We start from the raw sequence: 15,000 nt of genomic DNA, 5'->3' as shown, positions 1-15,000 counted from the left end.
AATAGACGTCGTGACTGGTGCCAGGGAGATGATTAACGGTAAACAAATTAAGAACGGATTATGACCAGGAGATCATTGGCATCGGCTTGAGGTGCAGTATCAGGATCATTCCAGTAACAGTCATCGAGCATTTATCGAAGTGAACACTGAACACAGCTCTATGGCTGGTAATTCTGTACCATAAGTCCAAACTCCAAGGTCTCCCTGTAGAGGACATACGATTCTATTCATTATTTAGGACAGCGTTTCCCAACCTCGGGTGCTGAAATAAATTTTAGGGGTGTGCTAGGAAGTGATGCACACAAAAATCACATTGATATATGTATCACTGATTACCTAGTTGTTTGACTTTTTCCGTGCTATTCTATTCTTCTATGGTGTTCTTATTTCGTTTACAAACAATATTGTCAATTTGTTTCATTTCTAAGGAATCAAGAAAATAAATCATCAAGTAGTACACTTCACTTTCTTTTATCCTTCTAATAACAAGATAGGGGTGCTGGACTGCTTAGACATGACAACAGGGGGTACTATGGTCGGAAAAGGTTGGGAAACGCTGATTTAAGAGGTCTTCAGTAGCCTGAACAGCAATACATAAAAGTCGAATACGTGACGAAAGGCGAGCAGAAGACCCCAGCAAACAATGCTTCTATCTTCTGGACTTGGGTCATCCAAAGCTGGACACATAAGATTCCATATCATATGATTTATTTAGTAACTACAGATTTTCATAAATGATGTTCTGGAAGACAGTTACACCTGTAATTTTAGCTCCAAAACGATAATTTTCTTCAGGATAATTTGATAATTGTGCGTGGCAGTTGACAAGGTGTGTTCTGTATTTGTGTCTAGATTAATCTTAGATTTCTTAGAGGGAGTTAGAGACCATTCGTCCCCGGTTTTATTTGAACAAAAGAACTTTTTTTTTAAATATAGAAAATACAAAAAAATATATATATAAATCATGCGTTCTCCTGAAAAACTTCCCGATATATGTGAGCTTCCAGCTGAAGATGATTACATCATAATCCGAATACATAAAGTTTATATAGTTAATGCTATTCATCAAATTTTATCAACTAGGACCCCTTAACATTTTCCCAGAGAATTTTTAACAATTATGTTCAAAAGGAGATTTTAAGACGATCCGTTTGAAAAAAAAAATCCAATCATATTTCAAACACTGCAGATTGAGACAAGACAAAAAATACCAAACGCTTCCAGAAACAATAATTTCACAGATGTGAAGAAGAAAAATTACGACAATGAATTCGTCTTCAAAGGCTAACTAATTGCAGACACGTTCAGCAAATTCCTCCTTACTTTTACATCCTGAGTCGACCAAATGCGCAATCATCAGATGGACTTAACATTGCTAAAAAAAAAAAAAAAAAAAAAAAAAAAATCTTAGGCACGTGGGACCCTAAATCATCAGTTCAAGCCCTAATGAAGCCTGAGCAAGAGTCTGAGCTTGTTAACACATTGTCACAATTCGGATCTCTTCTAGAGCATCTGGTTCAGCATCTTAGAATGAAGCAATAAAAGACGAGGTATTCAAAATTACCGCCTAGGATTATAAATCAATTTCTACAATGATTTTAGACTCGTGGAAGACAAAAAAAAAAAAAAAAATGCTCATCGCCTTTTTGAAACACAGCCAAAAAAAAAAAAAAAAATACTTAGGGACAGTTGTCAAGAGGACCCCCACAGGTGTAGCTCACACTTCCACGTAAGAGAATATCTTAGTGACATTCAGGTAATCAAACAACAAAGTACTTGTTTATGAGCAAAATACTATGAATGAATGCATTTTCTATTTACCTTTGTTCTGCCACTGACATCGAAATTGATCTTTCTTTGTTTGCAAGTGCCAAACCATATCGAAACTCATCTTCATTTACTCAAAAGTGTGAGATTATATCAAATATTACCCGCAAGGATAGAAGCGCTGGTCATTGCCCTTTCAGGACGCGCCTCTCTTTCTTCTGAATGAAACTGCCTGTTGCAAGCTAGAACAACATCTGCACCGTTTGCCATTGTAGTAGAGATGGTGTTAGCTATTCCATACCGTTTAAAATTCTATCTAATCCACTGATTAAGTAATTAATATATTTATTCATCTATAGACGTATGGACGGATTCATCGAATGATTAATTGATTTACGTATTTATTTATTTGTTTACTTATTCATTTATTTATGTATCTATTTATTGATTAATTTGTTTGTTTACTTATTTTAGATCTAGTCTATGGTAGGTCTGTTTCGTAGCTCGCATATATTGTTCTATGGTTTTGATCCTAGGCTGGCCAGGGGAAACGCTTAGAATGAATGGCATCATTCGACAAGAGATAATATATATATATATATATATATATATATATATATATATATATATATATATATATATATATAATATATATGTCACTTCGTAAATCTTAATTAGTAATATATCTCATTTGCCACGATCGTTCCTTTTATATACTTTGTTCTGGTTAGATAAAAAAGATTGTATTCATCTGAGGGTAAGATCTTGCAATGAAGAGTATATTTGTCCAATAAATGACTGACCAACAGTTTTATTTAAGTTTAGGAATTTCATTTTTGCATTCAGATCCGACACGTTCGACACCTGGAGGCTCCGAACTGTCACCCAGCCAATCAGCGGGTTCCAAGTGAGTGTGAAGGTTGAGGGGGCGGGGCTACTTAAGCGCAAGCACCAATGAGGTACTTCGACATTCCTATGACGTCAGAAAAGATGTGTATTGGCAGACCTTTCCTCTAAACAACTTGGTCGAACTATCACTGAACAAACTTCTATAGTATGTGTGTGTGTGTATGTGTGTGTCTGTGTGTGTGTGTGTGTATGTGTGTGTGTGTGTGTGTGTGTGTGTGTGTGTGTGTGTGTGTGTGTGTGTGTGTGTGTGTGTGTGTGTGTGTGTGTGTGTGTGTGTGTGTGTGTGTGTGTGTGTGTGTGTGTGTGTGTGTGTGTGTGTGTGTGTGTGTGTGTGTGTGTGTGTGTGTGTGTGTGTGTGTGTGTGTGTGTGTGTGTGTGTGTGTGTGTGTGTGTGTGTGTGTGTGTGTGTGTGTGTGTGTGTGTGTGTGTGTGTGTGTGTGTGTGTGTGTGTGTGTGTGTCCGTCTTTAGATAAACATTAAAATTCATATGAAGCATGTGTATGTAATTTTGCTATTTTACACACGAGTAATTTACAAATCCTGTGTAATTTTCGGGCTTTAATCTAAACTTGTGGCTGTGTACATTCACAATTTATGCCTTCTAATAATTATTGTCCTCCAGTGACCATCTTTATTGCTTTCCTAAGGGTGTAATCGGTCTCCAGGATGCACAGCTGGTAAACAGAGTTTGGCAAGATAAAAAGTGACATCATTCTCTACGAGAAAAATAAACTCAAGTTAAAAAAAAAACTGACATAATTTTCTACGAGAAAAGATAACCAAAGACCCATTCATTACCGCTTTCTATTTTAAGAGGAGAAACTTTATATAAAAAACTCGTTCCTTGGTCGTTCTGAAGGCAAATGAATTGAGCTCTGTTTGTCTGGTCTCTTGGAATCCGTCCACACCCCGCCTCCGCTCCTTCTCATTAAGAAGAACCATTTTCTCCTACCTCGCTTTTTATCATTATTCCTCTCCTCTTAGGCTACTCATGAGGTCTGTTCCCCATCTCCTTCTTTACGCCCCTCCACTTCCAGTGATGGAGGGTGTGGTTGTTTATGTTGAAGCAAGGGTGGGGCTCGCTCTGGAGACAACAGCAGTGTTAATGGTGCTTGTGGCCAAAGGAGAGGAGGAAGGAGGGTTGGGGAGGGTAGATCGGTGATGAGGGCAATGTGATGACGGAGGGAGAGTGGTGGGGATGGGGGAGACAATGATAAGCATGATTAGTCCATTCAGTCCCTCTCCTACGGTGACGTACTCGATGAATTGATTCTGGCTGAGAATGGAGGATTTATTTCCATCCATGTTTGGTATCATCGCCATAGCGGAAGGACTGGGATGGCTTCGTTTAGTTTCTATGCTATGATGACATGCGACAAAGACCCTATTATAGTTAGCGACATATGATTCCATCCATCTCAGGGAGCATGACCAGTTAGCGTACTTTACAGATTCAATTCTGGCTAACATCAGGCGAACTTACTGACCAAAGGGTCGGCTTGCTGGGCAGTTTGATGACGTGCATCGCATATTTCATATTTTGTAATAAAATCGCCCGACGTTGTGAGGGCAAGAAGCCATCCATGTTCTGACAGTGCTCATCCAGAAACATAGACCGTTTTCTTTCTATAAACACCAGAAACATAAAACCCAGTGGATTTTTACTTTTTCTAACACATCCGTGATTCCTAGGTCTGTTGCAAACGCTGTAAACTATTCCAATCTCAATGACAACAGTAACCACTACTTGACCGCTGGCTATCTGTACACATAGGGCAGAGGTGACACCTTCGGTAGTAGCTAGGCGTCTCTTAATGTGACCTCCTCGGCTCTGAATATTGTGTATCCTACAGAGAGCTTCCCAAAAGCCCCGCATCCTTTTTCTTGAAGACCTCCCTTCCCAGAAGCATTTTTCAATGTAATCGCTTCGTGTAATCGCAATCTCTTTGGGGTCTTTTGGAGTGTAGTCTCGTTACCTCGGGGTCTTCGGGCGTGGTCCCTCGGGAGTCCCTTCCTGTAGAGTCTCATTACTTCCAGATCTCTTAGTATACAGTCTTATTACGAGAATACGGGGTCGATTCCCAATACGATAATTCGTGTGCAGACCACCATGAAAGGTCTACGGTCCACCATGGAGTCTGGGTCTACTAGGAGGTCGATGACAAAGAAGACTTTAGTTTGTTCTTGCCTTACTTGAGTATAGTTTTGCGGGTAGTTCTAGAAGCCCGTATCACAGTAGAAATATCTTCTGGGGCTATTTAGGATTCTTTTCATTAAAATAAACCTGGGAGTGGGATGGTGAGTGAGTTGAGTAGAACAGACTTAGTTTCCGGTGCTTCTGACTGAAAATGTAACCAAAATGGTGTCTCATGTGTTGACATTTTTTGTCCTCATCGTATACCGAAGATGTTATTCAACTTCTGGTCGACCGTGGAGAAATGTTCATCTTTTCATCGACAGAGCTTTTGTAGTCAATAAAGTACACAAGGATGAAGCTGTCAATTTTGTGTTGTGCGCTCTCTCTCTCTCTCTCTCTCTCTCTCTCTCTCTCTCTCTCTCTCTCTCTCTCTCTCTCTTTCGCTCTCTCTCTCTTTCCTTTATGTGTGCTCTACAAAATTACCAGAATGTCCAAAATGACGCTGAGATGAAAGATTTCTCAATCGTCCTGAGTTAAGTCATGAACTCAAACTCTGAATAAAATTGATCACCTGCCATTAGGCAGAATAAAACATACTGATCGATTAAGGTAATCAAAGCTTAAGTAATAGTAAGAGTTCATTGTTCATCTCACAGAACTTTTCTGATTTAGGTTAAGTGGAGGAAGGCTGTGACTAGTCAGTTTGTCGTTTTCGGACAATTATTCCTGGTTTTGTAATAGTAATCACCCAATATTCAGCTAAATATGTTCTCTTAAATGGGTTGGGTCGAGTTAACCCAATAAGTGCAATGATGTGACAATTCGAATGACAGTAAGAACGCGAGTAAAAGTAAAGCTAAAAGTAAGATTAGGAGGAAGAGGAGGAAGAAGAGGAAAAGGAAGAGGAGGAGAAAGAGGAGGAGGAGGAGGAAGAGGAAGAGGAAGAAAAAGAGGTAGCGGAAGAGGAAGGGGAAGAGGAAGAGGAAGAGAAAATATGTACCATTTCTGATTAAAAGGGTAATCACTGATGATATTATTAGAAAGAATCTATTTCCCCGACTTGATTGGGTTGGTTTGGCTCGAGTTGACCCAGGAAGAAAAAGAAGTAAAAAAATAATGATGATAATAAGAAGAGGAAGAAGTAGAAAAAGAAAAAGAAGAAGAAGAAGAAGAAGAAGAAGAAGAAGAAGAAGAAGAAGAAGAAGAAGAAGGCGAGGAGCCTACACCAAGAGTCGCGTAGCTGCGGCCGAAGCCGTCACCTTAGCCCTTTGTGCTTCTTGCACTGTTGGGCAGGTAATTAACAGTCACTGCTTAGAACTAGAGAGGGAGAGCATTATTGGAAATAACTTCTCCCAGAGTCTTATGTAACCTGTATGATGGTCAGACCGACAATACTGAGGGGACGCAATTCGTGAGGGGACACGGGAAGAGGGGAAGGGAGGGGAAGGGAGGGGAAGGGGGGAAGGAAGGAAAGGGGGAGGGGGAAGGGGGGAAAGGACTCCTCGCCTTGTCCACCGTCTTTAGCTCCCCTGATTAATCTCGACGGACAACGGAGGCCACCCAAAACAAATGGCGAGGCTATCTGTAGGACCCTAAATCACCGGAGCACCGAAGTGGAATCTCACTCGTGTTACGATACGACAACTATCGCTCCTGATACCATTACTGAATTGGTATCTTCCGACAGAGATGCATGGGCAGGACGCCTACATAAGGCGGGAAGGCAGTAAGCCCAAGGGTAATTATACAATCTGAAGTGTAATTACCAAGGAGTTGGTATTATGTTTGGTATTGATCGGGGTGTGCAAGTATTAGGGCGTTGGGATTATGCCCATGGGGAGGGGAGGGGGGTAGTAAATGGCACAGCGCCTTCCACGATCTTAATGGTCACGGTTCAAATGAAAGTGGGGGGAAGGAGTAATGGTTGGAACAGCCGCTGTTGTGTCCTCCCTTTTCGCACCCGCTAGAAACGTAGCCAAAGTTAATATCTTGTTTATCACGATTCCTCTATTAAGATAACATCTGGTTTTCGTTCAAGATGTTTATTTGCAACGAATTTTTAAGATGATTTTTTTTTTTTTTTTTTTTTTTTATGGAAGAGAACACAGTAGAAAGATGGAGCGTACGCACGCTTGACTTCAGGGCTCCAACTAGGATAATTGTTTGGTTGATAAAAAGACGGGCTACCACGATAATTACCTCCTTAATAGTTCCGGGCCTTTGAACATGGTCCTTTGACCATCGTCATTCGAACATTGTTTTTCGAACGCCGTTCTTTTGGGCGTCATTTTTCCGACTACCCACCTCTTCGAGCTCCAATCACAGTGATTACCTTTAACTACCAGGCCTAATGTAAGTGGCCCGCTGTTAACCACGAATCTTAATCTAGGCATGGCTAATCGAAGAACCTTAACTAAACAAAGTGTGTGACCAAAAAAAGCGATGGGTGGATTAGGAGTTCCTACGGAAAAAAAGAGTCCTTTGGAGAGACTTCAGACACGCTAATGCTTCTAGATTCCTAGACGTTAAACACTTAGAGAGCTAGATGGCAGGCGGAGCCCTAATTACTATTCGAAGGCGACTCATTCTAGATATTTGTCTTGTAAACTAGCTCGGTCCAACCTAGCCAAGTTGAGCAACAAAGCGCTAACTTATCACAGTTCCTTTTGTATCGTGTACCAAGACAATCTAGCACATTTCCTCCCGAATCCTCTGTATACGTTCCTAGAGACATAATACCCATAGATAGTACAACTCTTTGCTCTAAGTAACCCTCTAGGTTTTCAGTTCGTCGAGAATGGGTGACCAAAGACACGCTCAGGTAACGGAGGAATTAGAAAAATAACAATAGAAAATAGAATGAGATAGACTCACCCAAGAAGCTCGCATTGTCTTCAGGGTTGGGGGTCCGAACAGGAGGCCCCAAGCAGACGACATTATCCGCCTGGCCAGGTGTGAAAAGAAAATGGGTTTGCAGAATGAGACGCTGTAGGAGAGATGGGAGAAAGACCAGTAAGGGGCATGGTGGTGGAATTAGTGGTTGTTGATCTTCTGGACTGCAATTTACCAGTGTTTCTATCCTTATGGCCAATCCCTGGTAGTAGTGGTGGTAGTTGCGGTGGTGGTGTTGGTATTGGTGACGGTAGCGGAGGCAGTGATGGTAATAGTGGTGTTGATGGTGATGATGGTAGTGGTAGTGATTGTGGTAGTGGTAGTGGTAGTAGCAGTGGTTATGATAGTGGTGGTGGAGGTGGTGATGGTGGTATCGGTGGAGATAGTGAATTTAATAGTGGTGTTGATGGTGATGATGGTTGTGGTAGTGGTAGTGATTGTGGTGGTGGTAGTAGTAGTGGTAGTAGCAGTGGTTGTGGTAGTGGAGGTGGTGGAGGTGGTAATGGTGGTATCGATAGAGGTGATGATGGCAGTGGTGGTGATAATGATGGTGGTGTTTTTGTTGTTATCGGATGTAGAATGTGGTACTATGGATGACTACACCATTGAGCCACTCTGGACGTTTAAAGGAATTACTTGATCATTTTGTTTCTAGATAAAACCAGATGATTGTATTCATCTTTTGACAAGACCTCGTGGTGAAGGGATACAAACTCGCGTCACTCCACGTGACCATAATGATCAGTACCTCCACAACACTCAGTTTGTATGAACTTCTTCACTAATGTTATTGGAGATATCCAATCTCGCTCCAAATTTGTTTGATAGTTGTTGTTTTTTTTTTTGTTTTTTTTTGTAAGTTGAAGAATATTGTTTCTTCACCCGCCATGTTGAACAAACTATAGTCCCAGGACTCTATAAAATACAAAGACTCATTTCATAGAGCAAAGCAAGGCACAACTGTGAGTTCGAGGACCTGCAAGAAAGGAACCGAAAGCACTTCGACCATCTGCATCTTCCAACGAGACTCCGAGGCTTCAGACCCAAGGACGCAATTCGAAGACAATTAATCAATATAATGAGATTCCATGGTGATCTAATAGAGGTATTCAAATGAGTCAAGGGTGATGTAGGCAAGGTCATCATATTAAGACAGCAGGGCAGGACTCATTAATTAATTCAAATTGGAAATAGACAAGAACTGGTTTACCAACAGAGTAAATAACGAATGGAATAAACTTAGTAACCATGTAGCGAGCGATGAAACAATTGGTTGTTTTAAAGAGAAGATTATATAAATTCACGGATTGGGATGACAGGGGGTAAGGGCCATATAACTGCCAAGTGTAGGCCTTATGGTCTCTTCCAGTCTCCCCCCATTCTTATGTTATTATGTTCTTATGTCGTCCTTCTCCCCTTGAGGACCAACACCCGGCTGAAGAAGTAGAATTACTGGACCACTCGACTGAGCAGAAAATACCTGGAGTTGAGGGCCAAGTCCCTACAGTCAGCCTCGATCTTGCTGCCCTTGATCTCGACCTTGATCTCGTTGTCCTCGATCCCAACCTCAGTCTTGTTGTTTTCGATTTCACTGTCCCCGATCTCGACCTCAATCTCGTTGTTATCGATCTTAACCTGGATATCGCTGTCCTCGATCTTGTTCATAACAACGACCTCGACTCATTGTCCTCGATCTCGGCATCAATATCACAGTCCTTGATCTCTCGAACTCGTTGTCCACTATTCTGACCTCGATCTCGTCGTCCTCGATCTCGACCCCATACTTCACCTCGGTGAGTTCGTGTTAGAATAAAAAAAAGTCTTAATTGCTCTGTGCTCTGTTTGGTGTAGGGAGAGCAATCCTCTTATCGGTGACAGTCACCATATCTCTTGCGTGTCATCGGCACCACCATCACACGATCATTACTGACAACACTCGGATACTGTCAACAGCCTTTGGCGAGGATCTCACACCAGGAGGCGATTAGCTGCAACCGAAGGTGTCACCTTGTCCCTACGTGCTCGGACCGCTAGGGCAGAAGGCTGACACCGGTAGCAGTTGGGTTTGAACCGGGGTGAAGAGTATTCCGAGTGAGGTGGAAACTAACGCTCCACAGTACCCCCAAGGACCACCCAGAGAGCCATCTTGAGGTCCTCAGGCCCCATTTCAGGATCCAAACTCTGGGACGACAACTATAACTACAACCACCACAGCTACATACACCATAACCACAACAACACATATCATAACCACTACAAGCACATCATCACAGTCATCACAACCACCTCCATCACAACCACCACTGAGCAGATCCCATACCAGTACCTGGCACCACACCCAGTGACACCTACTCTCATCACAACCAAAAAACAACCACCACAACCATCAATGCTAATATAAGCAATATTGCCGCCATAATTGCCACAGTCTACCATCGTAACCACCTCTAAGCACCATTGACTACCACCGTCACCACTAACCACCACAAGCACCACTAGTAACACAACCTCCACAAACACCACACTACCATAACCACAACTACCACCACAACCACCTCTAGCATCACAACTACCCCATCACCACCGTCACCACTATATGTATTTTTCCCCACTGGGTAAGCTATTGTCACCAAATCCGTTTACACGATAACACAGCCGATGTGTGCTACACCCAGGAGATTCTAAACCGAAGAAGACTGTAAAACCAACTTGGTTGACTAACTTGCAGAAACCAGAGGACGGAATGAGATCAGCTTACTAATTAGCGAATAACACGCCAAGCCAACACGTTTAACAAGTTTGGGTTCAGAAACGTCAGTGCCACCCTGTTCGGTAGGAATAGCTGAGAACCTCTTTGACAGCTTAAAGGGTTCATGGAAGCGAATGAAATCGCTTGACGATAGCCAGAATAAAAAGAAAAAGTATCACCAGGTATGCAAGGTGTGAACTCAATGTAACCAGCAACACAGTAGGTGCTGTGCGACCTTGGGGCTTCGAGTTTGAGCCATAGAGTCTCTTGGTTCTTTGACTGTTCGAGAATTTTCCCCTTGACTGAGTAAAGTCGCCTGGCGACAGAAAAAACATTAGTTACACTCGCTTCGTCTCGGCCTAAGCAATTAGTTTCTTCGATGTAAAGATCAGTACAAGATCTAGAAAGGTTCTCCTCAACCCTCCCTCCCTCTCCCCCTCCCTCCCTCCCTCATCCTCTTGTCTAAGAGACATGATGTCGCTTTTATCAAGTCAACTCGTCAACGCAGACCGAAATTTCCCCCAAAAACCTTGGACCGGGCCATCATACTGAACGCGTTTAATTGGACATTTGCATGTAGCCAAGATTGACTATCAAGTACTAATTTACTGTGTCCATTGGACTGTGTCTCTATCGCGAGGAGTGTCGTAACATGCTTGATTGTATTTTGGTTACACCCTTCCTCAGGTTCTCCATGTCTCTGACGCCTGTCACCTGGTGTCCAAGAAGTCCCTCTCTCTCTCTCTCTCTCTCTCTCTCTCTCTCTCTCTCTCTCTCTCTCTCTCTCTCTCTCTCTCTCTCTCTCTCTCTCTCTCTCTCTCATTCTCTCTCTTTTTATCTCTAAAAAAAATTCAACACGGTGAAATATTTAGTCTTGACAACGTTCAAAAGTTATATGAAAAATGTCATAATACCTACAAGGTGAACTACTTAATATATTATATTTTCGCTCAAGACAGACGAATTTATAGTCATGAGAAAGTTCAAAAGGAGTATATGTTGGGCTGCACTGAAAATGATCATGAGACTATTGATCATTTGACGATGACGTGAGCAAATAAACTGTGATAATACTGTAGGGATTCGTATTCTTTAATAAGGTTCCTGCATAATTGATAACAATAATGCACGCGTTTTAATCATAATGCTAACTAGCACCAGAGAGCACTATTCTGTTGAGGGTAACATCCTAACTAACACAACTAACCCGTTCGGATGGCTTCCCCTTAGATACTTATTCAGACAATTTTACTCAGCCAAGGGAACCCCCATCACTACTTGAATAATCAAAAACAGTAACGTCATTCACAGGACTAACTGTAATACATCTATCAGGAACCAATAACCTAGTTACCCTAACTGGAACAAGTCTCTCCTGACAATTGAACACTAAGACTATTTATATATTTTATTCAGTACAAACCCAGTCAATTCCATTCAGTTTAGGGTGTGGGAATTGGACTGAAGAATCGCAGTCGCCTCTATCAACTCCTTTAATCCGATTACACAAGAAATTCTCGACCAGTTTCCTCATGTACCTCCATAGTTATGTAGTTCTGTTCCTTCACCTCGGGTACCCGACTTCAACACTGAATAAAATCGTCAGGCATCCACTAACTACCACTAGATTCCGACTAGTGGACCCCCTTGTGAGACTGTGGACTCCCCCAGGGGTCCAAAGACGGAGGGGGGCGACCATGGGGGAGACGATTATACTGTATTCACCCGAAGGATGGCTGGTCCTCAAGACGAAGAGGTGGTTAATAGATATTCTCTATGTAAGTCACGTCTTGTTAATCCCCTTGCATCGAAGACGCCCTTTGCAAATACTGTCTTGGTACACGCACGCACACACTCACACACACACACACACACACACACACACACACACACACACACACACACACACACACACACACACACACACAAACACACACACGCATACACACACACGCGCGCACGTACACACACGCACACATACAAACACACACATCCACAGACACACACACACACACACACACACACACACACACACACACACACACACACACACACACACACACATACACACACACACACATCGTGCATATTATTTACATCCACTCTTGATGGGGAATACCAGATAGACGAGCTCACGCCAAGAGGCACCCAGATATGACCAAAGCCGCAACCTTTGCCCTTTGTTCCAGGATGTCCAGGACAAATAGAAGCCACCGGTAACTGCTGGATTCGACTGCGGGGCTCTGGTACTCAATCGCGTGGCAACATACGACGCTAACCCGTAAAGCGCTTACAGATACATTTTCTGCTTTTAAGTACAAAGGTCCTAGACTAATATCTGATGACTATTATTGACTCATTCACCCCAGCTATCCTAGTATATCGGACAAAGGTGACGAGCTCGGCCACAACAGAGAACCTCCTTGGATACCCTTCTAACAATGCAAGGCATGGACGAACTGTGATAGAAAATCAGGGCATCCACGGATGGTGTAGAGTATGACCAAGTCAAGCATTTATTTTCTTTTTTGACTGGCTTTCCCTCCTTCCTTTGTCTCCTTTCCTCTCCTCCCACCAGTCCTCCCTCCCCATTCTCCCCCGTCTCCTCCTCCTATCCCCAAGTCCTCCATCTCCCTCCTTCTCTCCCTATTCCGCCTCAGTTCCCACGTAGCTGCTGTTCTTGGCCCTCACGCCGTGGTGGCGAGGGGCGTGGTGCCCAGCGCCCCGCGTCCCCCTGCCCTTAATGAAGAGTCTGCCGGGAGTATCCGGCGTCTCCGGGTCTCCGGGTCTCCGACGTCTCCGAGGCGCTCCCGGTCGCCCGGAGGGTCGTTCCCACACGGCGGGGCCCTAATGGACGGAGTGCCCCGAGATTCATGGTTGGGGCTGGGTTCTCGGCCCAGGACTCGAACCCAGATTAATTGCTGTTGGTTTATCATGCACCCTCGTGTAACGCTCGTGGTCGGAATCCTGAGAGGTTCTGCTTGAGGAAGAGAAACCATCGTGGTGGTGGCGGTGGTGGAAGCAATGGTGGATGTGGTGGTGGTGGTTGCTGATGGTGGTGGAAGCAGTGGTGGTGGAGGTGGAAGTGGTTGCTGATGGTGGTGGTGGCAGTTGATTTTGGTAGTGATTAATGATGGTGATGGTGGTGACTGTGATGATTATGGTGGTGGTAGGGATAAGTGGCTTGAGCAGGTAAAGACAACCCACTAATGTACAATCCTCAACGAAACTTTAGATACTTCTCCTGAATTTAGCTTTGCAGTTCTGAATTCCAAATGTTTCTGTGCTAAAATTCAATTCACGTGAGTCCATTTTACTGAATGGCCACTAATACTTCATATAAAAACCTGGCACATACTTAACAACAAAATAATAAGTAATAAATAATAACATATAAAACTGCAGTATGTGTATATGATCAAATCCAGGCAAAACGACAAGACTTGTGGTGGTGAGTGTACACCAGGATACGAACCTGGGACCAATGTTTCTTCAATGTAAAGCCTCAGCTTCACCAGAGACGGATATATATATACATATATAGTTATATATATATATATATATATATATATATATATATATATATATATATATATTAATACGAAGCACAGGTAATTTGTGTTCAATTATGCAAGAGTGACCACTGGGAAAGAGAAAATTTGCACTGGATGTAATATACGAAAGCGCTCTGCTTCGTTTAGTTTCTCTTTCCTAGTGGTCACTCTTGCATATATACTGTATGTAAGCATATATATATATATATATATACATATATATATATATATATATATATATATATGTATATATATATATATATATATATCCTCTATTAAAATACAAGGTACACTACCCAATGACATGCAGTTATGCGTTTCAGAGTCCAGACGCTTTCATTCAGTTCAAGCAAAATACCCTCTAGACGACCACGGACTAAAACCATTTTGACGCATACAAATGTGCGTGCCCGCATATATAATTCATATACGCATATCCATGAAGCTCAGTACGAAATTAGTCATTCATGATGTCTCATCATATGCATATACAATACATATTTGTATCAAGTTCTCTGCTCCAAAAATTCCCCCGTAAGGAGGCACCGTCCTAGCCTCTTCTGTAGGTCGTGATATTAAACTGATATCAGTGAACCGAATCATGCATATGTAGATACACACACACACACACACACACACACACACACACACACACACACACACACACACACACACACACATATATATATATATATATATATATATATATATATATGTGAAAAAAATCACTTGGACGCTTGATTCTAGTTATGCAGAAAAGCCACAAGGAAAATAACAGGGAACAGACCAAGCGCTTTCGTCTATTTAGTCTTATTTTGAGGATAAAATCAGTAAAAACTTTAATTCTAAAAACCTACTTGTTCTTCCTTACCATGATAATTTCCTCAAATTACCTCACATTCTTAAGAATATCATCATTCAAGTAATTTCTAAAAACTTCAGTAGAGTCAAAAGTCTTTTAATTAGAGATTCACCGGAAAATAAGGAAGTTT

This window comes from Oratosquilla oratoria, chromosome 15 (assembly GCF_046742065.1).
Source record: "Oratosquilla oratoria isolate Oo_2021 chromosome 15, ASM4674206v1, whole genome shotgun sequence".
Lineage (NCBI taxonomy): Eukaryota > Metazoa > Arthropoda > Malacostraca > Stomatopoda > Squillidae > Oratosquilla > Oratosquilla oratoria.
This window is presented reverse-complemented; position numbering follows the sequence as displayed.